This window comes from Bos grunniens, chromosome 11 (assembly GCF_055505025.1).
Source record: "Bos grunniens cultivar Pamir isolate PY7600 chromosome 11, Bosgru_T2T1.0, whole genome shotgun sequence".
Lineage (NCBI taxonomy): Eukaryota > Metazoa > Chordata > Mammalia > Artiodactyla > Bovidae > Bos > Bos grunniens.
The window spans coordinates 91,440,202-91,467,323 of record NC_141175.1 but is presented as its reverse complement, the minus strand read 5'-3'; the positions used below and the strand labels follow the sequence as shown (position 1 = coordinate 91,467,323).

Genomic DNA, 27,122 nt, shown 5'->3' with positions numbered 1-27,122 from the left:
AAAAGCAAAAACACTAAATCAAAAAGATAAATGCACCTTAAGATTCATAGCAGCATTATTTACAATTGCCAAGAAGATTTGGAACCAACCTAAGTGTCCATCAACAGATGAAGGATAGAGAAAATGTGGTACATGTGTGTGTGTGTGTGTGTGTGTGTACGTATCTATACGTGATGGTGGTGGTTTAGTCACTAAGTCGTGTCCGACTCTTACAACCCCACGGACGGTAGCCTGCCACGCTCCTCTGCCCATGGGATTCTCCGGGCATATATATAAATGGAATATTACTCAGCCTTAAGGAGGAAAAATTTTCGCAGCCACACAGATGGACTTGGAGGGCCTTATGCTAAGTGAAATAAGTCAGACAGATAAAGACAGATACTGTATGATATCACTTATATGTGGAATCTAAAAAACACAACAAACTAATGAATATAAAAAAGAAGGAGCAGACTCAGAGATATAGAAAACTAACTAGTCATTACCAATGGGGAGAGGGAAGAGGGGAGGGACAATACAGGGATACAGGATTAAGAGGTACAATCAATCATGTATAAAATAAGCTATAGGGATATATTGTACAACATGGGGAATATAGCCAATATTTTTAATAATTATTAGTGGAGTATAACCTTTAAAATTATGAATTACTACGTTGTATACTTGTAACATAATATACATTAATATAATATTATATACCAATATATTATCCCCTTTTTCTTCAATTAAAAAATTAGTTGACTGTAAAAAATACAAAATAAAGTATAAAATAATGGAGAAAATTTTTCATACTTTATGATGACAATGTTCAAACAAAAAAAGTTGAAAAAATGGTATAGTGAACATCCATGTGAGTGTGTTAGTCGCTCAGTCGTGTCCGACTCTTTGCAACCCCATGAACTGTAGCCCGCCAGGCTCCTCTGTCCATGGAATTCTCAAGGCAAGAATACTTGAGAGGGTTGCCATTCCCTTCTCCAGGGGATCTTCCCCTGCCAATTCAGTTTTACCATTAATAATTTCCTAAGTTTGCTTTTTCACATATCTCCCCAAATATTCATTCCTCTATTCATCCATTGGTCCATCTTTCCTTTTCAGTATAATTGTAGACAGCAGCAGTTCGCTCCACTCCTCAACACTTTATCATACATATCACTAACTGGAATTCAGTGTTTGTTTATGCAGAATTGTATTTTACACAAGAGATATTAAACTTATACACTTGTTTTGCCAGAAGGAAAGGCTGTGATTCAAGAAGGATTAACAAAATTCATGGCTGATTGTTCTTGGGTTATTTATAAAAATGAAAACTCCTTGAGAACCTCTTGATCCTCAAAAGTTGTTGCCATATGGAGCAGACACACCCTCCCACAGAACAGCCTTTGAGGCACTGTTGAGTATTGACTTGGCAAGAACACCTGCCTCTTAGTAAATGTTAATTGGATTTGAATGAAAAAAAAAAATGACCCCCAGAAGCATAAGCTATTTTCCAGTAACTGACAGAGATGGTAGGAGAAAAAAAAATCACTTCTAATAGTTTCACATTGAGCATCACTCTCTGCCTGAAACAACTCTGCAGAGTAACAAGGCAACAGAGTAAATGATTTATAAGTAAAAACTGTAATACAAGCAATGCATTCTATGTAGAGTCATTCTGAGATTATTCAAGGGGAATCAGTACTGGGACAATGGGAAAGGAAGCAAGCTGTTCTCATAAAATAGAATTCTTTATTCACGTATTGAAAAAAATGCCTTTGTTCATAAATGTTTATCCTCTGATATCCTCCAAAAAGAATTTAAACAGCTTATGATAAGAAGCAAAAATAAAATGAAACTGAAAATGATTAACATAGGAATAAAACAAAGGCCAAAATAATGCCAGTCTAATACTCTTAATAAAATACCACTGTATCAACACCAGGGCAAAAATGAGATACGAAATGACTAGCCCTTCAGAATAAGGTTCAGGAAAAGCCAAGCTGAGAGGTTCACAACACAAGCTGACAATTCGTGATGTATCAACTTGTCTGTCTACCTGTGTGTGGTTGGTTTCCCTCGGTAAACAGTACGCTCCACTGGTCAAAGATCTGGTCCATTTCGTTCATCACTGGATACCCAGGGCCTGGCATAATGTCTGGAAGGTAGAGGTGTGTATTCAGTCGATATTTGTTGAGGCAATAAAGAACTCAGAATTTGGATATTGAACCTAAACAAACAAGAATCAGGTCCTTGTGCAGTTAGAACCATACTTTTAATTCGATTAAAAGACAACATTTAAATATCAGTGGGGGGAGGAGGGGAGAAAAAAAAAACTGAAGATATTTAATAAATGTGTGTTGATTAATGGATAGATTAACATTTACTTAATTTATTTGTATTCTAATTTATTTAGTTATAATACAGAAATAGCACTATTAACTCGATTTTTACAGAATTGTTTTATAAGGCAAAGTTAGATTATTGCCCTTTAATCTCCTTTGAAGAAAGATATTAAACATGTACAAAGCCCCATTTAAGACGGTGCAGAGGTTACATTGCTATCTATTTCTTTAGCCTGAGAACTGCACTCCACTAATGTCTGAACTCTTGTGGTTTGTGAGCCAACAAAATGTCATCGGTCTAAATTGTTATATTCCCCATTTGAAAGGACACCATTTGATAGTGTTTTTGTGAAGTGGCTGGAATTATATCATAGTGTATGCAGCCTTAGAGCCCTCTTTTCTGCTGCCCTGCCCTGTGGGGAGTGTTCTATGAGGCAGGTGGACCCCCAGCACAGAGCCCACCCCCACTTCCCTGGCTGATGGCGTCTGACCAAGGTACTGAAAGGTAACAGAAGTGAACGAAGTGGTGAAGGAAGCAGCTTCACAGATAGGAGTAGAGGTGGTATTTCTCAACCTTAGTGGGGCATAGACGCCTCTGCAAAAAAGGAAACCATATGTTTTTAAACTGGATTCTAAGCCTAAGGTTGCTTGTGGACTCTTAGGAGAATGTGAAGATTTCTGCTAATATACCTCAAAGTTTTGTGACTCTAAAAAGCTGGTGCTGAGAATCAAGGAGTGATTTTGTGTTTTCTCTCCTTTTCCATTGGACAACTTTATCTGTTCCAAGATATAAAAAATGGCATTAGATGGTGGATCCTCAGGGAATATTGATTTTCCTGTGTCTTCTGAAGTCCTCCGGGCAATCAGTCTCTGTGTGTTTGAGCAGTGGTTCTTAAACTTATATTGATCAAAAGCCCCTTTAAAAGCTCATGGACACAAACACAAAATTCTACATATGATGCCAGAAGTTTTTATAGATCTCTGATTCTTGGTTAAGAGCCAGGAATGGACTGAATGTGTGTCCACCCCAAATTCACACGTTAAAGCTCTAACTCTCATTGTAAGTATATTTGGTGATAGAGCCTAGAAGAAGGTAATTAAGGTTGAATGAGGTAATAAGCATGGGGGCCTGATCCAATAGGGCTCTACCCTTATAAGAAAAAGGTCCTCTGTCTACCATGTGAGGACATAGCAGAAGGTTGCAAGTCAGGAAGGGAGTCTCACCAGGAATTGGACTGGCAGCATCTTGATCTTGGATTTCCTAGCTTCTAGAACCATGAGAAATTTCCTTCCCCCCCACCCTTTGGTCATACCACACAGCTTGTAGAGTCTTATTTTCCCAGCCAGAGGTTGAACCGGTGCCCCTGGCAGTGGAAGCATGGAGTCTTAACCACTGCACTGAGACCTTTCTGTTTAAGCCACCTAGTCTGTGATATCTGTCATAGCAGTACAAGCAAACTAAGACAAGTCTCTATGGTAGAAACTGGTTTTCCCCTCAAAATGTCTATAGTCACTGGTCCATGAAGGAGTGGGCTGGGGGAAGGGGACTCCCTAGGGAGCTCACTTTCTGTGTGGGGAAGAACCGCCCTTTGGAGTGTATGGAAGAAGCCTGGATGCACAGGGACAAGATAAGCTGGCAGCACCTTGCCTGGCTCTCTTTGTGCCCTGGGCTTCATGAGTCCACACTACAGAACAAAGTCCGAAGGCCATGCAGAAGAATGAGAAGCTCATGCTGGGCGTGGGCCTTTTCTGTAAGCTCTCCTTCATTTCCCTGGGCATGTTGTCCATCTTAGCCCAGCGGCCTCCTTGAATTTCTTTCAAACATTTCATGAGGCAGGTATCCTCCTGAATACAACAATCCCATTTTGTAAAGTAGAAATCTTTTCCCCCAGAGTTAAGTTTGGGATCTCCTGAGCCAGAAACAAACTGATGGCAATGTGGGAGACTTCCGTGGTAGTCCAGTGGTTCAGAATCCACCTGCTAATACAGGGGACATGGGTTCAATTACCTGGTCTGGGAAGGCCCAGATACTGCTGAGCAACTAAGCCTGTGTTCCACAACTACTGAGCCTACGCTCTAGAGTTACAAGATGCTACTGCTGAAGCCACTGAAATGAGAAGCCCCCGCATGGCAGTGAAGAGTAATCCCTGCTCTGCAACTAGAGATAGCCTGCATACAGCAATGAAGACCCAGCACAACTAAAATAAATAACAATTAAAACGAGAGAGAAGCCGAAATTTGAGTGACCAAAGGTAACCATGAAAATATATGGGGTTCCATGTGATAAGAGTGAATGACTGGACAGTGTTCAGGATCAAGGCATCAGAGCCAGAGAGCCAGCTGTTTGTTCCAAGATGAATTTTGAGTTCCAAGACTCCACCTTCTCAATTTCAGTTTCACTACACATCTTTACACCTGATCTCAAAGGTACCCAGAACTGCTTCTGATGTCCAGTAGCCACCAACTGGGGATTTTAGCTTTCTTCCAAACCCCCACATCATTTTAGACCCCTGAATAGAAAAACTGTTTTTCACAAAGGGAGATGATTACGTTGGAATAGTTTTTTGCAAAGTTCGAGTGTCAAATTACCGTGAAATCAGAATGGTGAGCAGAAATTCCACAACTCACAGCAACATCCATGCTGATTCATTTCTTCACATCGACATGGCAAAGAGCTGCTTATCAGAAAACTCAAACTTTCTTAGGCAGATGCATTAGTATAAAACAGCCTCTGACACATGTACTTTTTATGTCCCAGAGAACCCGACTCACTATGAGTCTGGATTCTATGGAAGCTCTGCTATGATGGTGTATTTTCCTTTCTCTCTTTATCTCACTGTTAAAACTTGGGCGAATTATGCCATCTTTTTGACCCTGGGCTTCTCCTTTATAAAGTGAGGTCATTAACCTGATAAATAAGAGGTTCCCTTGAAAAGTGGAAAAACATGCCTCTGTCTTTCCTGCACCACAGTCTATTTCTCTATTAGAACTAGAGAGTTTCTTTGAATAGACCAAAAAAAAAACAAAAAACCTCTCTCAGAAGACTTGAATGAGCAAGATGAGGAAATCAGGTGTTTAGAGGTCAATCCTTGCAGCTGCACTGACTAGTAAATAACCCGCGCCTGGTTGCTGGTTTCTCTGTTTAGAATCATAAACGACAAAGGAAGAATACCAGCTCAGCTTGTATCATCACAAGTTATCCAGGTGATTCATTATCTAAGGACTGGAAATGATCTTGGAAATTATCCACAGGAAATTATCTGAAAGGTCTACAGTGACCTGTGAGTTACTCAGATCTGACAGGGAGGAATAAGCTGTTCCTGGTTATAGTCAACAAATCCAAAGCAACGGAGAGAGGAAGTGGGAGAGAGTGAAACTAGATACTTGCCATAGTGCATGGAATCTGAAAATGCATTTGCCTCTAAGCATGAGTAGATACATAATTTTTGTGTAGATAGCCCTGTATACATTCTATTTTCCTGTAATCGTTCCAGAATCTACAAAGTAAAGTGTTGAGAGACATTGGCACCAAGTTCCCATGCTCTTTGGGAATCAATAGTGTATGTCTGTTTTGTTGATTTTAAAAACTTTTTGGTAAAAGAAAAGCACAGAAGTCTGACAGGACTTCCCTGGCATTCCAGTGGTTAAGACCCTGTGTTTCCAATGCAGGGGGCACGAGTTTGGTCCCTGGTCAGAGAGCAAAGATCCCCTGCCTCATGGCATGGCCATAAACAAAAGAAAGAAAGAAAAACGCAGAAATCTGAGGAAATTGCAAAAGTTAGAGGTAATCTAGATATTTTAAGCACATTATAAGTGAAAATAAAGAAGATTTTATTAGCCTGACCAGCCTTGACAAATGCTGTAGAAATCCCTAAACTTTTCTTGTTTGGGCAAGGATTGTCTTGCAATCTGAACTTACTTTCTGGATGGAAATAGGCCAGAAGGCATAGGAGCTGTCTTGTGATTCTTCCTTGTCCAGTCCACGAATAGGAACATTCTAAAGAGTCCTTCTTAGCATCTGTGGTGTAAGTGAGCAGCCTCGTGAGCCTGAGATGGGGACTTGCAAAGGCAAATGTGTGCAGGGCCAAGAAGGGACCAGAATGAGTGAAGTGGATGAGGGATAAAAAGAATTATTTCTGTCTGGGACAAGTGGTATTTCACTTTCCTCTTAAATGTCTTAATATAGTGGGATGAAAAATGGCCATGACCCTTGGCCTCAGTCTGGGGAGATGGTAGAGGGTAGTGGGGACTTTAGGGAACTTTATTCCTCAGCTCCAGCTACATGTTGCCTGGTGGGAATGCAGCCCTAAAACCAGCAGAGCTGATTTTTCCATAAGAATTGAGAAAATTGGATTTTTAAAGTGGAAGTCTGGACTTGTACATTTTTGCAACTAATTCAAAATATTTGCAACTTTGTGAGAGCCAATCCTGTGTGAGGAAGCCTAACAGGACTACACCTTCAAGTTAGGTCTCTGTAGGAGGTCACTGTTCTACAACCTGCTGATGCTGAGTGAGTAAGAACTTGTTAGCACACACCATCTTCACTTTGGAGGAAAAAAGCCTAACACTGTGGTTTATTATTTACACGTCTTTAAGTAGATTTTTTACAGGTAATGAGAAAAATGCAAAAGAGAAGGGCATTTGAGGGACTTCTCTGCTGGTCCAGTGGCTAAGACTCTGCACTCCCAATGCGGAGGGCCTGGGTTTGATCCCTGGTCAGGGAATTAGATCCCACAGGCCACAATGAAGATGGAAGATCCCATGTGCTGAAGATCTGGTGCAGCCAAATAAGTAAATGTTAAAAAAAAGGGGGGCATTTGAGAACAATATTTATAATGTGTATATGGCCACTATACTATCATATTTAATTGTCATAGCATCACAACCAGAGTTATTACAGAAAGGATGATTTTCTGTTAGGACCTGCAGGCACATCTATATGAGATATTGCTGATGTCACACATGGCACTTGTTCAGTCACTTTGATGCTAGTATGATTCTCAGTTAAAAAAAAAAAACAAAACTAAAAAACTTATTGGAAAGACTCAGTTTCTTCCACAAAATATGGAGATTTAGATACATCTAGATGACAAAAGGAATAGTTTAGTCTTTATAAATCAGATGTTTGGCACTCTGTAGACAACACATTATTGAATTAAAAATTTCTTCTTATCCAAAATCAAAATTAGATATTTGGAAAGAAACTATAATACCTAAAAACAAAGACACTTTTTATAAAATCTGGGCTTCTTCATTGTTTTAGATGCATGAAAATAATACATTTTGGGTCTTGAGTATTCTTTGATTTTTCAGTGAGATACTGCTTCAGACATTTCAGTATTGTCCCCCAGTCAATGATGGGTTTTTGCCTTTATTTCCCAAACCAAGTGTTACTACATTATTATGAAGTGGTAAGTTAATGAGAGATTTAACCATTTTCTTCTGTATTTTTCTGTTTTAAAAATTCTATAAATAATTTATGTTGCATTTAGTAGGGAGAAAGTATCTTTTTGCCTAAGTTCTTGGTGAATACCTTCAGGTTTTATGTGATTAATAGTTAAAGAGTGTCTAAAATAAATAAATAAATACATGTCCAGTTTCCTGGACTAGTAATAAGAAGCAAGTGTTGAAAAAAGTCACTGAGTATGAGATATTGTGGTGAGATAAAGATTAACAAGTGCATAAAACTATGTGAACACGCAGACTTGTGAAATCCCCACAAATTACCACAGAAGCCGATGAGGTTCTCATTCTAATTTTAGCTCCCCGCTTGGTTTCACTTACTATTTCAGCTCTTCAACACCCTTCTTGTGACAAGTAGATCCATCAGCAAAACTTTGGGTGGACATGTTTTTGTGTAATAGCCACTCTCAAGAATTGTTTTTAAGGACATTAGTAATCCAACATTTATTTCCATTCTGCAGAAGAATGAATGCAATGTGAAGACCTGGGTCCCGTTCATGACTCTTTGGTACACGCAAAATATTGCTGGCATTTCTATGTGTGTCTACTAAACTCTCCTGGACTCTTTGGGGCATGTGTATGTCTTTGTGGGGATTCCCAGGTGGTGATAGTGGTGAAAAACCCACCAACCAATTCAGGAGATGTAGGAGTCATGGGTTTGATCCTGGGTTGGGAAGATCCCCTGGAGGAGGGTATGGCAATCCACTCCAATATTTTTGTCTGGAGAATCCCCTTGGACAGAGGAGCCTGGCAGGCTACAGTCCATAATGTCACAAAGAGTCAGACATGACTGAGCATGCATGGACACGTGTGAAGCCTACACAGACATCCAGAAAAAGGCTACATTAGATTATTTCACATGGACCATCACACATGCTTTTAGTTCTGATCCTGAGAACATGGTATTCTCTCTCCCTCTCTCCATGTTTGTTGAGTGAGTAAATAAACACGTAGGGACTCTAACTCCAGTTTTAAGACCTCACCATTCTGTTGGCATTCCTGCTCTTTCCACGCTTATCTGTTTTTTTCAATGTCCTTTTCTCTGCAAACAGTGTTCTTTTCTCTGATCAGTGAAACCTCACTTATGCTTTAAGGCACAATTTAATTCTGTGCGTCAGAACTTGTTTTTACTTCTCTCATGACTCTTTCATAATGCCCTGCATCATAATTTTTGTTCATATGTATCCCCTCTTTAGACCCTATGGTCTCTGTACCTGATACATACTTGTACCTCTGCCATGGTGTTAATCACACTGGCACAGAAGTAAGTATTTATGAAGTAGATGAGAAAGTGACTGGAAGAAGTATTTGGTGTATTTTTATTCTCTCTAACATTAATCTATACTACTACAAATCTGGAAGCATGTCTTGAAATTTCATTATGGGCATGCTAATATAAAAGAAGTAAATTCATTCAATAGTCCAAAGGAAAAGCTTGAGACAAAAGTAAGATTAGAGAAGAAAACTGGAGAAGAAACAAATTTGAAGTTTAGAGACCATGTTGGAAGACTATGATAGCAGAGAAAGATAACCATATATGTTATCAGACATACTTCTGTGTTTGGGGCTAGAAAGACAAGATGACAGAGCCTAATTCTTAAGAAATTACTGGGGAGACAGAGCTACAGAGTAACATAAATCATACAAAGCCTAAAGGAAGTCAGTATGTTGGGTGCCATAGTCTGCCTGGAAGAGTTGGGAGGGAGGAGGAGAATTCAAATAGGCATTTGAAAAGTGAGTTTGTGATTGCCATGCAGACATACTTGGAGGAGGAGAGCCATTCTAAGAAAAAACAGTATGTGCAAAGCATGATGTTTTAGTTCAAGCTGCTGTTAAACCATATCATAGACTGTGAGGCTTAAATAACAAACCACACTCATGAGTTAATTACCTCCCAACAACCCCATCTCCAAATACCATCACTTTGAGGATTACGGTTTCAATATATGAATTTGCTGGGGGATTCAAACATTCAGTCCCTTTCACATGGGCATTAGGAAAAAGAAGTTCATTTTACAACAAAAGGTAAAGTGGAGGTGAGGAAAGAAGAGTGAGGGAACAGGTGGACAGAGTGAGGGCCATTCATGAAAGGCTTTGTATGCCAGGCAAAGACTTTTTATTGAGTAGGTAGGGAATGGTGAAAGAATTTTGAATAGGGGAGTTATGTCATCAATCTGACAATTCGGAAGGATTGATTTGGCACCAGTAGAAAGAAGAGGGAAACAGGAGATAAGAGTTGATCTAGAAGCCTGATGAGTAAGCATTCCGTGGACCAAGGGAAAGGTAATGACGGCTCGCACCCAGGAGTGGCAGTGGAGAGGAAGGCAAGTGGAGGTATGTGAGAAAGTGTCTGGAGGGACATGATCAGACTTGGATGTGGAGGGATGATGAAAGAAGGCACTAGGCAATCTAGGGTGAATCCCAAGTTTCTGGCATCGAATACTGGAAGAAAGGTTGAGCTATAAATCAAGGAAGGAAATATAGGAAATATAGCAGTTTAGGAACCTGAAGAGGACATATTTTTAAGTAATTAAAAATTAATTGGTATAATTCACATACCATTAGAATCTACCTTTTTGTGTTTTTATTGAAGTATAATTGTTTTACAATGTCATGTTCGCTTCTGGTGTATAAGGAAGTAAATCAGCTATGTGTATACATACATGCCCTCCCTCTTGAGGCTCCCTCCCAGCCCCCCACCCCACCTCTCTAGCTCATCACACAGCACCGAGCTGAGCTACCTGTGCTAGACAGCAGCTTCCCACTAGCTGAATCTATTTTCTAGAATATACCTTTTAAAAGTGCATTTTTAGTATATTCGCAAGGAATTTAGAATATTCCAGAACATTTTCATCACCCCCAAAATGGAACCCTGAAGTCTTCTCAGTCACTCCCTCCTCCTCCTTTCCCTCAACCCCTGGCCACTGCTATTAATGGTTTACCTTCTGTCTCTACCTGCTAGATTTGCCTATTCTGGACATTTCATACAAGTGGAATTTACAATATATGGCCTTTAGTGTCTGGCTTCTTTTACTTAGCATTTTATTTAGGAGGTTTATCCTTATAACATGTATCGGTACTTCATTTCTTGCTATGGCTAAATAATGTTCCATTGTATAGATACACCTCATTTTGTTTTTCCATTCACCAGTTCATGGACATTTGGGTTGTTTTTACTTTGGGGCTATTGTGAATATTACTTCTATGAATATTTGTGTACAAGTTCTTTGTAGACATACATTTTCAATTCTCTTGGGTATATACCTAGGAGTGAATCTTCTCAACCATATGGTAACTCTATGTTTATGTTTTTGTGGAACTGTGAAACTGTTTTCCAAAGTGGCTGCTTCATTTTACATTTCCACTAGCAACGTATGATGGTAAGAAATGCAAACTTACCCTGAAGTTAAGTAGAACTCTCCCAGAGTCACTCATTAATAAGGAGCAGAGCCTAGATGTTATCTCAAGCGTGCCTCTCTCCAGAGTCCACTCTGTCCTCTAGAGCAGTAGTCCTCAACCTCTGGGATCTGATACCTGATGGCCGGAGGTAGAGTGATGTAATAATAATAGAAATAATGTACACAATACATGTAATGTGCTTGAATAATCCCCAAACCACCCTCCCACCACCACATCTGTGGAAAAGTTGTCTTCCATGAAACTGGTCCCTGCTGCGAAAAAGATGGGGACTGCTGCTGTGCTGTACACCACATCTGGAGTCAGTGATGCAGAGGTGCTGGCTGAGTCTTGTGACTGTGGATGAGTTTACATGGAGAGTTTGAGGCAAAATGGAAAGTCATGGAGACTGCAAACCCCCAGCAGTACAAGATCCTGCACTTCAGACTGGGAAGGTGTGACCAGAGGCATAGGAGGGAAATCAGGGAAGAGAAGATGGCAGGAAAATCATCCAAGGGGAGAATTTCAGGGTGAGTGTGGTCAAGAGGTGGAGAAGGCAATGGCAACCCACTCCATTACTCTTGCCTGGAAAATTCCATGGATGGAGGAGCCTGGTAGGTTGCAGTCCATGGGGTCGCTGAGGGTCAGACATGACTGAGCGACTTCACTTTCACTTTTCCTTTCATGCATTGGAGAAGGAAATGGCAACCCACTCCAGTGTTCTTGCCTGGAGAATCCCAGGGACAGGAAGCCTGGTGGGCTGCCGTCTATGGGTCGCACGGAGTCGGACACGACTGAAGCGACTTAGCAGCAGCAGCAGCAGCAGTGGTCAGGAGGTAACCCATGGTAGCTGAGCCTTGCTATAACTTGTGACGGAACGCACTGACTTCTCTACCAGAGTGTTTTTGGAGAGGTGTGGGGGTGGGGAGTGGAGGGAGAATTGATTTTGACTGGCTGAAGAGGGGATGAAATGAAGCCAGCAAATTCTACTTGGCTGTGGAGGGTGGGGAAAGAGGAGAGATGGCCACTGGAAAGCTTGTGTTCTTTGTTTGAGGCCGGGAAAGACATTTCATGTGTCCATAAACTGCTAACGATTTAGCTCCAGTTCATCAGCTCCTCCCTTGTTTTATAACTGTGCCAACAAAATCCTTACTCCCATTTCTTTGCCCCTTCTAACTCTTTAATCCTCTCCCTCTCTCTTTCTTTCCCCTTTGTCTAACTAAATATATTTATTACTTTCATGTTTCCAGAAGTTACACAATTTCTGCAGGTTGATTTGGCACATGGAGCTTCCCTTGTAGCTCAGTTGGTAAAGAATCTGCCTGCAATGCAAGAGACCCGGGTTCGATTCTGATAGGGAACCAGTGCTGTCGACCTCTAAACTTCCTGAGAATTCCTAAAGTTCTTTTTAGTATTTTTAACAGATCCCCACCAATCTCCTTGTCCTCCATGTGTGAATCTACTAGTAATCCATTTATAGTATTGTTCTAATGTGGAAATATATTCTAAATTCTGAATAACAACTTTTCAAATATAGCTCAGAACATTTCATAATTTTAGGACTTCCTTTTTTTTTTCCTGTTGTGTTTAATGCCCTTAAAATCTTTATAAATGAAGGTAATTTTTGGTCTGATGGGGAAGGCAGGGTAATGTTATTTCTCTCATGTTAGGGATGGTGAAAGTGAACCTTAGAGAAATTAAGTGGGACTGAAGATAGGACTGAAATTTACTGTTCACTTATGTTTTCTTTTTTGTTGGTATGTACTGCAATCTCTTTTCAGGAGTAAGGTGAAATTAGTTAATGTCTTAGATAGGAGGAAGAGATATCACCACCTCTTGAAATTTGTTTTTCTTTGACAGAAAGAAACATTTGCTGTAGGAGAAAAATCTGAAATAGAATCATTAAGTGGTGCCTTCTAATTATGGGCTTCAAGCTGTGTATATTTGATTGAGAATACAGAAATAATTTTTAAAAAAGCATTTTGGGGAGGTTACAATAGTTTACTTTTAATTGGTTCCAATAAAAAGTGTATCTCCAAATCCTTGATTCAGGAATAATTTCAAACTGAGACTTGGAGAGAGTGGGACAAATTAAGAGAAGAGCATAGAAACATATACATTACCATACATAAAATAGATAGCAAGTGAGAATTTGCTGTGTAAAACAAGGAGCTCAACCCAGTGACAACCTAGAGGGATGGAATGGGAAGGAGATGGGAGGGGGTTCAGGAAGGAGGGGATATATGTATACCTGTGGCTGATTCATACTGATGTATGGCAGAGGCCAACACTAAAGCAATTGTCCTCTAATAATTGTATTTTGTTCTATACTTCTTAATATTGTACAATTATAATCTTTGATAATTAAAAAAATAAAAAATAGAAGTAAAGTTTTCATAACACTAAAAAAAGAATGCTATAAGCATATGAGTTTCTGAGCAAGTGCAAGATGTTTTCACTTATATACGTATAGCTCATTCACTTTGCTGTACAGTAGAAACTAACACAATATTGTAAAGCAACCATACTCCAATAAAACTTAATTAAAACATAAATATAAACTAAATGGCAACCCACTCCAGTATTCTTGCCTGTAGAATGCCATGGACAGAGGAGCCTGGCAGGCTACAGTCCATGGGGTCGCAAGAGTCGGACTCGACTTAGCGACTAAACCACCACCACCAAAGTGTTAGAAGAATATTTCACTTGTATGAGAACACTGTACAGTTCACTTGAAAAGGAGAAATTAAGACTACATCTTCAAGTAGGTCTGTATCTCTGTAAACAAAATTAGCATCAAAATAATGTAAGAAATCTAGTTTTTAAAGCTTATTAGTGCAAGTAATAAAATTAAATAAATAATGATAATGATCAAACATTGTACAGTCCCTATCTTTTTGTGGTACATTCATTACTTATATGTTTTTTAAATCTTCAAAATTCAACTCATACCTGCCCAGCTCCAATCATTTCACCCTTAACAGCTCTTATTCCAAATACTGTCTTCCGTGTGTTCTTCTTCTTTTTTCATATGATGCTAAGTTTTGATAGCAGATTGGTAATATCCATCTCCTGCCCAGTTCTAAAATCATGCTCATAATCCTAGCCACTTTGCTATCTGACACCAGTGAATTTTGCTGGTATTTTCTGTTTTCGTTTTGTGATCCATAAACTCAGTATTCTCCAGGGTCCTCTCTTTGAGGAAGCCTTCCTGAATCTCTTTGGTTAAATTTGTCCAATTCCTAGGCTCCTATAATGTCTTGGGCATATGTCTCTGATACTGGACTTAACACTGTTTTATAATAACCAGTTTATAATGGGTCTCCCTTACAGGGATGTGGGTCTTTATGAACAGCTCTTTATACCTTCAGCTCATAGCACAGTGCTGAACATTTCATAGGTAAGTAGTAATCACTGGCCTTTTTGCTCAATCAAACACATGCCTTTCTCTGAAAGCATGGAGACAATTTGAAGGCAATATTTCATTGTGTTATCTTCTTGCTGCATTCCTTTGTAACAACTTAGAACTCAGGTTTTGAAATCCTCTCCCAGTCCCTTCAGAGACAGGCAGCTTCCACTCCCAGCCCCAAGTGGTGATAGGTAAGAGAGAGATTTTGTCCTCCAGGCTGTGTCTTCTGTTCATATTCTCTTGCTTCTCAGTGGTGGTCTGTGTAATGTTTTCATTCCTTTGGAGCCTCTTTTGTATAGATTCTGTTCCCTGAGACTGTCAGCTGAATCCCAGTGGGAAGATACCTGAGTTTTACTTAACCCCCATGCCAGTTACTGAGAATGTCCTCCTGCTCATGGTGGGTTCACAGGTATGAGGATGTTAGTGTTGGCACTAAGTACTAAATGGAAGTTAATAACTAGCTCAGAGCTCACCCCACAAGGCCTCCTTGCATTTTCTTTTGGTAACAAATAACAAAGTGCTGTTGTTGTTGTTCAGCCACATGTCCAACTCTTTGCCACCCCATGGGCTGTAGCACGCCAGGCTCCTCTGTCCTCTACTATCTCCTGGAGTTTGCTCAAATTCATGTCCACTGAGTCAGTGATGCCATCTAACCATCTCATCCTCTGTTGCCCCCTTCTCCTTTTGCCTTCAATCTTTCCCAGCATCAGGGTGTTTTCTCAGAGTCAACTTTTGTTTTTTTGCTGCATTTTATTTATTGCTGGATTTCTGCGGTGGGGCCTGGCCTTCGAGAATTCACTGGGTAAAGTGCTCAGCACAGTGACTGGATTGTAGTACTCAAAAAGATGATTTCCTCTTCCTCCTCCTCCTGCATCATCATCATCATACACTCACTCTAAGGTAAATGAGCAATCAAAGGGTAAGGGAATATGACTTTATTTCACGGCATTTGGACCACATCTTTCCAAAGAACTAGTGCCACAGACAGGATTGGTATGAATATATTATTGGCATCTTCAGGAGAAGAAAGTGTCGATCTTTTTTTGTTTTGAAAGTGTCGATCTTTAAAGAAAAAACCCTATTTTCCCAAAGTTTAAAGTGTTAACTTCTGAGCTAAGCATCTCCTATTTCTGGGTCTTATTTGGGGGATATTTACAATCTGAATACTGGAGTTGCCATAATCTTTCTGTGTGGGTGAACATGTCCATCTAAAAAATATCTGACTGCAAATGCCTAATATGTGTATATGTTAATACTCTTCTGTTTGTCTACAGCCAAATGCAAGGAAAATACCCGCTTGGTTTGGACTTTAGAGTTTACTGCATTTTTAAAATTTTTTTATTTTTTTATTAAAGGATAATTGCTTTACAATATTATGCTGATTTCTGACAGACATCAACATGAATTAGCCATAGGTATACATATATCCCCTCCCACTTACCACCCTATCCCACCCCTCTAGGGTGTCACAGAGCCCTGGTTTGAGTTCTCTTCCATGGCATTTATTGCTAGAACTTCTTCAAGACTTTAATTTCTCATTGAACTGCAAATATGTCAGTCTGGTTGTCAGTACTAAATACTGTTTACCAAGAAAAAATAAATAAAATGCAACCTTTTTGCCAATACTTAATTGTCACAGAAAAATGCTATGAGGTCTTGTGAGATGAGCTCTGAGACGGTTATTGACTTCTGTTCGGTGTTTGGTACCAGTGAGTCCCTAAATTGTCGAGCTTGCTGTAATAATGATTGTTATTCATTTTCAGACAATAGTGCCAGTGACAGAATGCTTAGAAGCTAAGCAAAGGGAACAGTAAACATTTGTTCTAGATAATGCCTAAAAATGGATCTAATAGGCAAGCATTAGCAACAGCTAACATTTGTCTGGATAGTGAAAAGAATATAAATTTTTGGAGTCAGATGGACTTAGCTCTGCCACTTAACTAATAATATGATATGGACAAATAATTTCACCTCTCCAAGCCTCAATTTCCTCCTCTATGAAATGGTTATAATAATACCTAACTTTCAGGGTGTTATAAGATTTAAACCTAATATAGGTAATTTCCCCAACATTATGTCTGTCACATTATACTCTCCAACAAGTAGTATTTGTATAAGTTATTATTATTCTGCTTTCTAGAATCCAGGACAACATTTATTATTAATGCTCAGTTAATTTAGTAAAAGCTCTTTGCAGGAAAAAAATAAGCAAAACAAATAAAAATTTAAAACTCAGGAAAATCTCATTGTGACATTAAATAAACCTATCTAAGTCAAAAATGAAAAAAATCGCTTTTATATCTGAGAGATTCAATATTATTCATGACTATTGCTTCCCGTCAGTCTTAAATAGAATTTGGAAATATTGATCCACTATCTGTAAATGTGGGATACTTTCTTCTATGGGTCATCACTATGGCCCATTTGAAATGCTTTAACTTTGCTATTAGCACTATGTTCATTTTCTAAGTTCATACTATCATACTTTCTAAGTTGCTTTATGATAGAATCAACCCTGACCATGCTGGCAATGAGACTTTAACAGAGCACTCGAGCAAAAGTAACTGACTGGAGGAAATAAAGTAGAAAGATAAGTTCCAAGAACTCAGAGCTAACATTGAAAGAAATTAAAAAGAAAATTAAAACAAGACCAACACAGAAATAACCAAAGAATGCTAAATCTGAATAGTGAGCAACAGTAATGTGTCATGTGACATATGACCTTTTAAAAAGTAACAGGTAATGAAACCATTGGAGATTGTGCATGGTGGGTCCGAGACAGAGAAATCTTGGCTAGAAAGGTAGAGAACATGGGAATGAGTGCTGAGGTTGAAGTTGCCAGAATGAAATTTCCTGAAGCAAGTCAAAGTGTGGTAGGTAAATTATTTCTTTATTATAGTTTCCTTTCCAATAGTATCTGTCTCCATCTTCCCTGTTGTAAGCAAAGCTGGGTGAGACGGGAGCCCTATGCCCTCAATATGGAAACCATCCAGAAAATGCCAACCACGCTTTAGCTCTGAGGTTCATACTTATAGAAACTTATGTGACTAGATGATAACAGTAGAAACCCAGAATTGCCTGCTCCATACAGAAGAAATGAGTGAGTAATGTCACCCAAGGAACAAGGAACACTAAACTTCCTCTCAAAACAAACTCCAGAAGAAGAGAAAATCAGCCTTTTATTCTCGATGGAAATTATCCCAGTACTTCTGGTTTCTTTCTTCTGATCTTATACAGTATCTTTTGCTTCTTTTCTCCTCTGGGTAAACCTCAGATCTGCTTCCATCAGACCTTCTAGCGGATGACCTTGTCTCCTTCTTTTAGAGTAAATAGAAGTCACTAGACAGGAACTTCCTTAACTTCCTGCTATCAAAAGGACACATACACCTGTATCTGTACCTGTTTTTTCCTCTTCCATGCCTTTACATTGAAAGAGGCAACCTTCTGCTTTATCCAAGGTAAATCCCTCCACTTGGGCACAGCCCATCACTGTTGTCTTTCCAAAGACCTTGTTATATAAGTTCTTTTTCTCTTACCCCTTAAATTTCCCTTTCCACTGATGCTTAGCACTTAAACATGTAACAGATATCCAGAAGCTAACTCAACATTCCCCTTAAGATGTCTCAGACATCTCTAACTCCACACATTCAAAAATGCATTCATTGTTTGCTGCCCTTTCCATGAACTTCCTACTCCGTCCCCCGTTCCTTAGTTTCTCAGTCTCAGGGAAATGGCCCGTAACCCAACCAGATGTCTAGCTGGAAATCTGGAAATTATCCCTGATTCCTCCTTTCTCCTCATTCCCCATAGCCAACAGATCAGCAAATCTTGGTGGATCTACCTTCAGAATATGCTCTGTGACCAATCACATCTCTCCGTTTTCACTGCCACACATTGTTTTAGATAACTTATATCTCTTGCATAGATAGTTATAACTGACTATGAACTGGTCATTAGTGTAGTCTTTACTAATTTCTCCTCCATATTGCAGCTGGAAGAATCTTTTAAAAAATCCAAATTTGATCATACCATTCTCCTACTTACTTTTAAAACAATGGATTCTCATTACCTTTCTGATAAAGCCCAAACTCCTTAATATAGCTAACAATACAGTTCATGAGCTATTGCTACTGACCTTTTTAGGCTCATCTCTTGCCCCATTCAATACATCAGTCATTCTAAATATCTTTTAACTTTTCTTAATTGCTATCATCCTACCCACACTTGGCCTGGCTAAAACTCGTCTGACTCCTAGACTGTCTTAGTGCTCCAGCCCTTCACAGGATACTTTAATTTCTTATTTAATTCTTTGCTGGAGTATAAGAGCAAGAATTTGAAAAGACCCTGATGCTGGGAAAGATTGAGGGCAGGAGGAGAAGGGGATGACAGAGGATGAGATGGTTGGATGGCCTCACCGACTCAATGGACATGGGTTTGGGTGAACTCTGGGAGTTGGTGGTGGACAGGGAGGCCTGGTGTGCTGCGGTTCATGGGGTTGCAAAGAATAGGACATGACTGAGCAACTGAACTGAAGAGCAAGAATTATGTTTGTCATGTTCGTCAATTTATCCTTCTCTCTGCTTGTCTCCAAATTTTTCTACCAGCCACTCAAGTGTACCTTGCTTGGTATTTGGTGTCCAGTAGATACTCAATAAGTATAGGGTTAGCCACAGAATTCATTTGGGTTTTTCTGTACAATCTTACAGAAAAACCTAAATGAACTTTTGAGCCAACCCAATATTTGTCATGACTTCCCTGGTGGCTCAGATGGTAAAGAATCTGCCTGCAATGCAAGAGCCCCAGGTTTAATCCCTGGGTCAGGAACATCCCCTGGAAAATCCCCTATCCACTCCAGTATTCTCGCCTAGAGAATTCCATGGACAGAGAAACCTGGTGGGCTTACAGTCCATGGGGTTGCAAAGAGTTGGACACAACTGAGTGACTAACACTTAACACTTACTTATAATATTTGTCAAATAAATTAACTATCTTTCATAGTTTTGTCATTTCTCTTATTGAACTCAATAATCTTGATTCTACTGTGGAGTCTCAGTGAATATAATCACAGTACTTTTAAATTTTCATGTCTCTGTAGACAAAGGAAGATTAAGCTTGAGTGTTGCCAGAATTACAAATGCTGTGACATCTTAGTTGTTAAAACTTAAAGTGTGAAAGTTTGTAATAACTACTGCTCATTTTAGCAAAGGATTTAGGCTTTTGGAGCAATCCCCTTGTCTCCATATGAAGGTCATATGAGTGTGGGAACATACTTATGGTTACTTATATATTAAGACCATATCTGCCATTAGGAAGGAAGAATCTTTCAAGAGATTTTATTTGTCTTTTCTTGCAACAGAGATAGTGCTATAGACAAAACTATCTTTGGAAGTTCTAATATGGCCAATATAATTTCAACACTATTCCTTGAATACTTACTAGATGTAATATTTCACCTTATAAATTCTGCAATCCTAGAGCTACAGGCAATCAACCTTTGCTGTTATTCTGGCATGTTTCCTAGACGCTGTCTGGGAGTTTAGTCTACAACATCTATGACAGTCATTACCTTACTTTGGCTTCAGCGCTTTCAGGAATGCGATTCCATTGCTGATGAGGCTACCTGCCGCTGGATGCCCTAGTATCACAGAATTTTTTTTCTCCTATTTCCTTCTTCTTTCTCTAAATTAACATCTCTTCCTGTACTTCTACACATTGATCTTCAATAATACTTCACCTTAAGTCCTCAACTTAAATGCTTTTAAATATGGGAAGGGAAGAGGAACTGTGTACAAAGGGAGACACCTTCCCGAGCACCCAGTTTTTTGCAAGATTGACGGTGCGTGCCTTTTATGTTACCTTCTGACTCAAACAGTCTAGTCAGTCAGTTCAGTCAGTTTAGTCACTCAGTCGTGTCCGACTCTTTGTGACCCCATGAATCACAGCACGCCAGGCCTCCCTGTCCATCACCAACTCCCGGAGTTCACCCAGACTCGTGTCCATCGAGTCAGTGATGCCATCCAGCCATCTCATCCTCTGTCGTCCCCTTCTCCTCCTGCCCCCAATCCCTCCTAGCATCAGAGTCTTTTCCAATGAATCAACTCTCTGCATGAGGTGGCCAAAGTACTGGAGTTTCAGCTTTAGCATCATTCCTTCCAAATAAATCCCAGGGCTGATCTCCTTCAGAATGGACTGGTTGGATCTCCTTGCAGTCCAAGGGACTCTCAAGAGTCTTCTCCAACACCACAGTTCAAAAGCATCAATTCTTCGGCTCTCAGCCTTCTTCACAGTCCAACTCTCACATCCATACATGATCACAGGAAAAACCATAGCCTTGACTAGACGAAGCTTTGTTGGCAAAGTAATGTCTCTGCTTTTGAATATGCTATCTAGGTTGGTCATAACTTTCCTTCCAAGGAGTAAGCGTCTTTTAATTTCATGGCTGCAGTCACCATCTGCAGCGATTTTGGAGCCCCCCAAAATAAAGTCTGACACAGTCTAGTAATTAGCGTTAATGGCATTTCACTCAGAATGGTAATGGCATTTTACTCACAGTAGTAAAATTCTCCCCGTTTGTCTATCTGATATTGAAACACGATTTTGGAAAACTAAATGCTCTGAGTCAAGAGTCTGGGACTCTTAAGATCTGTCCATGTATAGTTGCATGGAGTTGGCTCCTTTGCACAATCTCTAACATTGAGAGCATCATTCTTATTGTCCTAAGCCACCTCACAAGGATTTTTTGGGTCTTCACAAGTCACATTAATGAAAGTCTTTTGCTGTGTGAAGGCATCATGGCCTTTGGAAATCACACCCAACAGAAGTCTATTGTTCTTCTGAGGTGAGACTTTCTCTCTTAGAAAGAATTCAAGCTCTGGGGAAATTTTGACTTACTGTGTCCTTTTCAAACCTGTGAAAAATGTTTATGCTGGGGACCAATAATTTTCACTGAAGCCAGAGAGTACCTATCAACACGAAAGCAAGTCCAAAGCCATCAGAAGACTAAACAACATGGAATAAAATAACATTGACATTCTCACTAAGACTGTCAGGAGTGATTTAGAATCAGTTTCATGATCACCATAACAAATTGTTTCAGAGATTTACTAACATTCAAAAGTCAATGTTTGGAAATTCTTAATATGTAATCTACCCATAGATGTATATTTGGACTAAAATAATGTTGTATGTTGTGTATAAATTTTGGTTTTGTCACACTTGCAGGTTTTTTGGGCTGCATAAGGTCTTAGTTGCAGCACGCTGGATCTGCATTGTTGTGAGGGCTTCTTTCCAGTTCCCTCAGAGGCTTAGTTGCCTCACGGCATGAGGAATCTTAGTTCCTTGACCAGGGGTTGAACCCACATCCCCTGCTTGGAAGGTGGATTCTTAACCATTGGACCACCAGGGAAGTCCTCCATACTTGTAGCTTTTAATTGGCTGGAATTTATTTTATTTTTAAAAAACAATTTGATGTTAAAAATATCATGGCACCAAATAACTACTTCAAATGTATTGTCTTTTTAATTAATTTTGTGGGTGATGTTTAGACAAAAATCTCAAACCCACTTATAACTGAAGGGTTTTGGAAATGCTTTAATGCAATGGATTATTTGGGGCTCCTATTATTTAACTCTGGGGATTTATTTCTGTTCTTTTATCAGGTTCTCCAAAGTACTTATTATTTGTGTTGGATAAACCAATTCAGCAGACTGCATCCTCAGTGCATTTGCCAGTGATGAAAACTGCTCTTAATATTCTTTCAGGTCTGGATATCTATCTGTGTAAGACCAATAGGTAAGTATTTCTTTAAACTATTGTAGATTATGTAAGAAACTTGCCAAAATAATTATGAGAGAAAAAACCGAAAGAAACATGCCATGGTATTAACAAGAGTTCTTTGGATGATGAAATTGTGGATAATGATTTTTCTTTCCTTTTTCATTACTGTCCTATTTTAAATGATGAATGCATATTGCCTTTGTAATAAAGAAACTTTACTTTTGAACAAACAGTTGTAGACACAATAATATCCACACAAATGAAATGAGATCTCAGGTACATATGCAGGTGATAGAATTCTAAACAGGGACACAGATACATCTCCTGATTGCAGAAACAGATTGTAACTGGAGAGCCTCGTCCATCTGGCTCTCATGTACTGATTCTTTGCAGATCACAAATATAACTCCAAATATGGTGACAGGTCTTTGGTGCCAGATTACTTCTAACCCTCTGGGGAAAGTCAATACCTTCCCCGTACTAGCTGAATAATTTTGGTTTTGACCTCAGAATTAGTTTAATTAATCTAGGTTGTTTGGTTCTAAGTAATACATTTACTCTTCATTAGCAAGCATTAACAAGATTAAAAAAAAAAAAAGCCTGTTTATTGAGGGCAGGAGGAGAAGGGGATGATAGAGGATGAGATGGTTGGATGGCATCACTGACTCAATGGACATGGGTTTGGGTAGACTCCAGCAGCTGGTAATGGACAGGGAGGCCTGGCGTGCTGCAGTTCATGGGGTCGCAAAGAGTCGGACACGACTGAGTGACTGAACTGAACTGATATAAGAAGGTAATCAAACTTGTCAATTGTCCAGTGTTGACTTTTCATGGGGTTGACAGAATTTGCATTAAGAAAATCAGAAAAATTCTGCCGCAAAATGTCCTGGAAGAGTACCAAGTTCTTATTATCGTTGACTTTTTGTGGGGTTGACAGAATTTGCATTAAGAAAATCAGAAAAATTCTGCTGCAAAATGTCCTGGAAGAGGTACCAAGTTCTTATTATCAATGGAGTATAGGCAGGTACTATCATATCTAGAAAGCTGCAGAAAATCTAGAAAACATCTGTTCCAGTAATGTTTACTAAAAGCTGCTACTAAACTAGCTACAGTTTAGTAGCTTTCAGTACTAAAACAAACTAAAAAACAACCTCTTAAAATTTTATGGTATCCACTCTTCCAAATATATACATATTCAAAGACCAGCATTTTATCATTTTTATTTTACTCTTTCTTTATCCATCCATTTACTCATTCATTAATTCAGCAAATTGTTTTTTTGAGAGGCAAAATCTTAGGAACTGGGGAAAATACCAGAGAGCTAACACAAAAATTCCTGTACTCATGGAGCTTATGTATGTAGTGCTAGAAAGATTTAAGCGCAGATGAACAAGTAAAATATATAGCATCTTAAATGGGGATACATATTATGAAGAAAAATAAATCCGGGAAGAGAGATAGGGCATGCCAATTGGGAGGTGGGCATGGAGAGAGGGTGTTGTGTTAAATTATGGTGTTCTGGAAGGGTCTTACTGATAAGGCTACTTTGTTAAGAGATGTAAGAGTTGGTTCCGCACTACTTTAACAATCCCATTTCACAAACCCTTTGAGTATCAAAGTGGCTCAGCATTGATCCAGTGTTTCTGTTATTTTTATGACACATGAAATAATTCTTCTTTTGATGCTCTAAGAGTGGTACCTTTAGCTCAAGACTGTGTTTCCACCGGATTTATTTAGCTGGTGAATAGACTCAGATGTCAGTCTTCAGTGGCATCGTTGAACTAATGCAGCCGCACGTGTGGACCTTAGGCTTTTTTTTTTTTTTTTCTTTTCTTTGCATTCATGTGTTTGCCTTCTGAAATTGACTGGGCCCACTGAAGGCAGGGATGAGGTGATGATGAGTTCATCTTGGCAGCCTCAATGCCTTACCTAGTGCCTAGCAATTGTCAGGTGCTCCATGACTACAAAGGAATAAATAAACTTTGAGAGTAAAAGAGACATTGACTTTAAACAGTTCAAGAGATGCAGTCCGAATGGCCACATTTACCTGCAAAACGGTTCAAAGTGGATAACTGTCTTACATCATGATGATGTCTCCATTTCTCTAAGCCTTGTATGGAGCTGGCATCAAGGACTTGCTCTGTAAAATAAAATGACGTTGTGTTTCCTACAGGGACACTTTTGGTATAAGCATCTCGGAGAGGTTGTTTCTAATCCCACTTTCCCCATGCCGTTGCTATAAAATGGACAGCTCTCAGGCCCACGTTTCCTTCTACCTCTGTGACAAATAACCTGGTTTATATTGTCTTTTTGAGATGGTGTGAAGTGCTGTTTTTCACACTAGATTAGGGGGCAAAATTATGACAGCTCATGATGTCCGCACTTGGGAGAGCAATACAAGGGAAAAAGGGAAACCAAAAACTTTTATAATGGAGTTCTGATTCAAGGCCTTAATAATTGTATGGCTTTAGACCAACTGCCAAATTTCTGTGAACCCCATGACCTTGTGTCTATACTGGAAATCATAATTACTACCTTACAGTATTGCTGTGAAGGTCAAGTTGGATAATATATGCAAAACATCTGATATAAAACCTGGTACATAATGTGGATGTTCAATAGATTATTGTTAATATTTTTAATACTATTAGAAAAGTTATGCAAATAATATTTTTTTACCAGTTGTTCAACATTTACGTGATCACATTTACATAATCCTCATTAATATATTTGCGCTTTAAAGTTTATCTCTCTATATATACTTGTAGGGCCTTCCCTGATAGTTCAGTTGGTAAAGAATCCACCTGCAATGCAGGAGATCCTGGTTTGATTCCTGGGTTGAGAAGATCCTCTGGAGAAGGGATAGGCTACCCACTCCAGTATTCTTGGGCTTCCCTTGTGGCTCAGCTGGTAAAGAATCTACCTGCAATGCAGGAGACCTGGGTCTGATCCCTGGGTTGGAAAGATTCCCTGGAGAAGGGAAAGACTACCCACTCCAGTATTCTGGCCTAGAGAACTCCATGGAGTTTATAGTCCATGGGGTCACAAAGAGTCAGACATGACTGAGCCACTTTCACTTTCATATACTTGTAATAAAATTAATCCAAGTAATCAGCAATACGTGAACCATGAACTTCCAGATGTTCAAGCTGGTTTTAGAAGAGGCAGAGGAACCAGAGATCAAATTGCCAACATCCGCTGGATCATCAAAAAAGCAAGAGAGTTCCAGAAAAACATCTATTTCTGCTTTATTGACTATGCCAAAGCCATTGACTATGTGGATCATGATAAACTGTGGAAAATTCTGAAGGAGATGGGAATACCAGACCACCTGACCTGCCTCTTGAGAAACCTGTTTGCAGATCAGGAAGCAACAGTTAGAACTGGACATGGAACAAGACTGGTTCCAAACAGGAAGAGGTGTATGTCAAGGCTGTGTATTGTCACCCTGCTTATTTAACTTATATGCAGAGTACATCATGAGAAATGCTGGGCTGGAGGAAGCACAAGCTGGAATCAAGATTGCTGGGAGAAATATCAATAACCTCAAATATGCAGATGACACCACCCTTATGGCAGAAAGTAAAGAAGAACTAAAGTGAAAGTGGAGAGTGAAAAAGTTGGCTTAAAGCTCAACATTCAGAAAACGAAGATCATGGCATCTGGTCCCATCACTTCATGGAAAATAGATGGGGAAACAGTGGATGACTGTATTTTTCTGGGCTCCAAAATCACTGCAGATGGTGATTTCAGCCATGAAATTAAAAGATGCTTACTCCTTGGAAGGAAAGTTATGACCAACCTAGATAGCATATTAAAAAGCAGAGACATTACTTTGTCAACAAAGGTCCGTCTAGTCAAGGCTATGGTTTTTCCAATAATCATGTATGGATGTGAGAGTTGGACTGTGAAGAAGGCTGAGTGCCAAAGAATTGATGCTTTTGAATTGTGGTGTTGGAGAAGACTCTTGAGAGTCCTTTGGACTGCAAGGAAATCCAACCAGTCTATTCTAAAGGAGATCAATCCTGGGTGTTCACTGGAAGGACTGATGTTGAAGCTGAAGCTCCAATTTGGCCACCTGATGCGAAGAGCTGACTCATTGGAAAAGACCCTGATGCTGGGAAAGATTGAGGGCAAGAGAAGGGGATGACAGAGGATGAGATGGTTGGATGGCATCACCAACTCAATGGACATGGGTTTGGGTAGAGTCCAGCAGTTGGGAAGCCTGGCGTGCTGCAGTTCATGGGGTTGCAAAGAGTCGGACACAACTGAGCGACTGAACTGAACTGAATGTTTATGATAATATGCTCCTGAGTGTCTTTATCACTTAAGAAAATAAAGAAATTGTAAAATGTTGTAAATTCTTTTCAACTGAAAAACAAGATGTTATTTGATGGGGAACATTCCCATGGTCTGGAGAGGGAAATGGCAACTCACTCCAGTATTCTTGCCTGGAGAATTTCATGGACAAGGGAGCCTGGCGGGCTACAGCCCATGGGGTTACAAAGAGTCGGACACAACTGAGTGACTAACACACACACACATTCCCATGGTCTCAGAGCATCATACATGCTAAGGAATAGTTTCGCAGGCATTTTGCCATCATGGTGATTCACACAATCTCTTATCACTTTGATAATTTTCTTGCAGAAATACAGAGTAAATGGAAGTCATTATCTTTTCAGGTAGGGAAGCCATGCTTTAACTCTAGTTAAAGATATGTTAACTAGTCTGGCAGAACTCTAGTCTGATATTTTTTC

The 27,122-nt window shown here is 39.5% G+C and overlaps 1 protein-coding gene across 1 annotated transcript in view; it reads left to right on the top strand.

The window, feature by feature from the left end:
• Window positions 1–15,315: 15,315 nt before the first annotated feature.
• The window catches only part of RASGRP3 (RAS guanyl releasing protein 3), a 55,759-nt gene continuing 43,952 nt past the window's right edge, over window positions 15,316–27,122 (top strand). The window contains exons 1-2 of the mRNA XM_086327479.1: window positions 15,316–15,486; window positions 22,245–22,377. The gene's annotated coding sequence lies outside the window, so the exon portion shown is untranslated. The remainder of the gene's footprint in view (window positions 15,487–22,244; window positions 22,378–27,122) is intronic.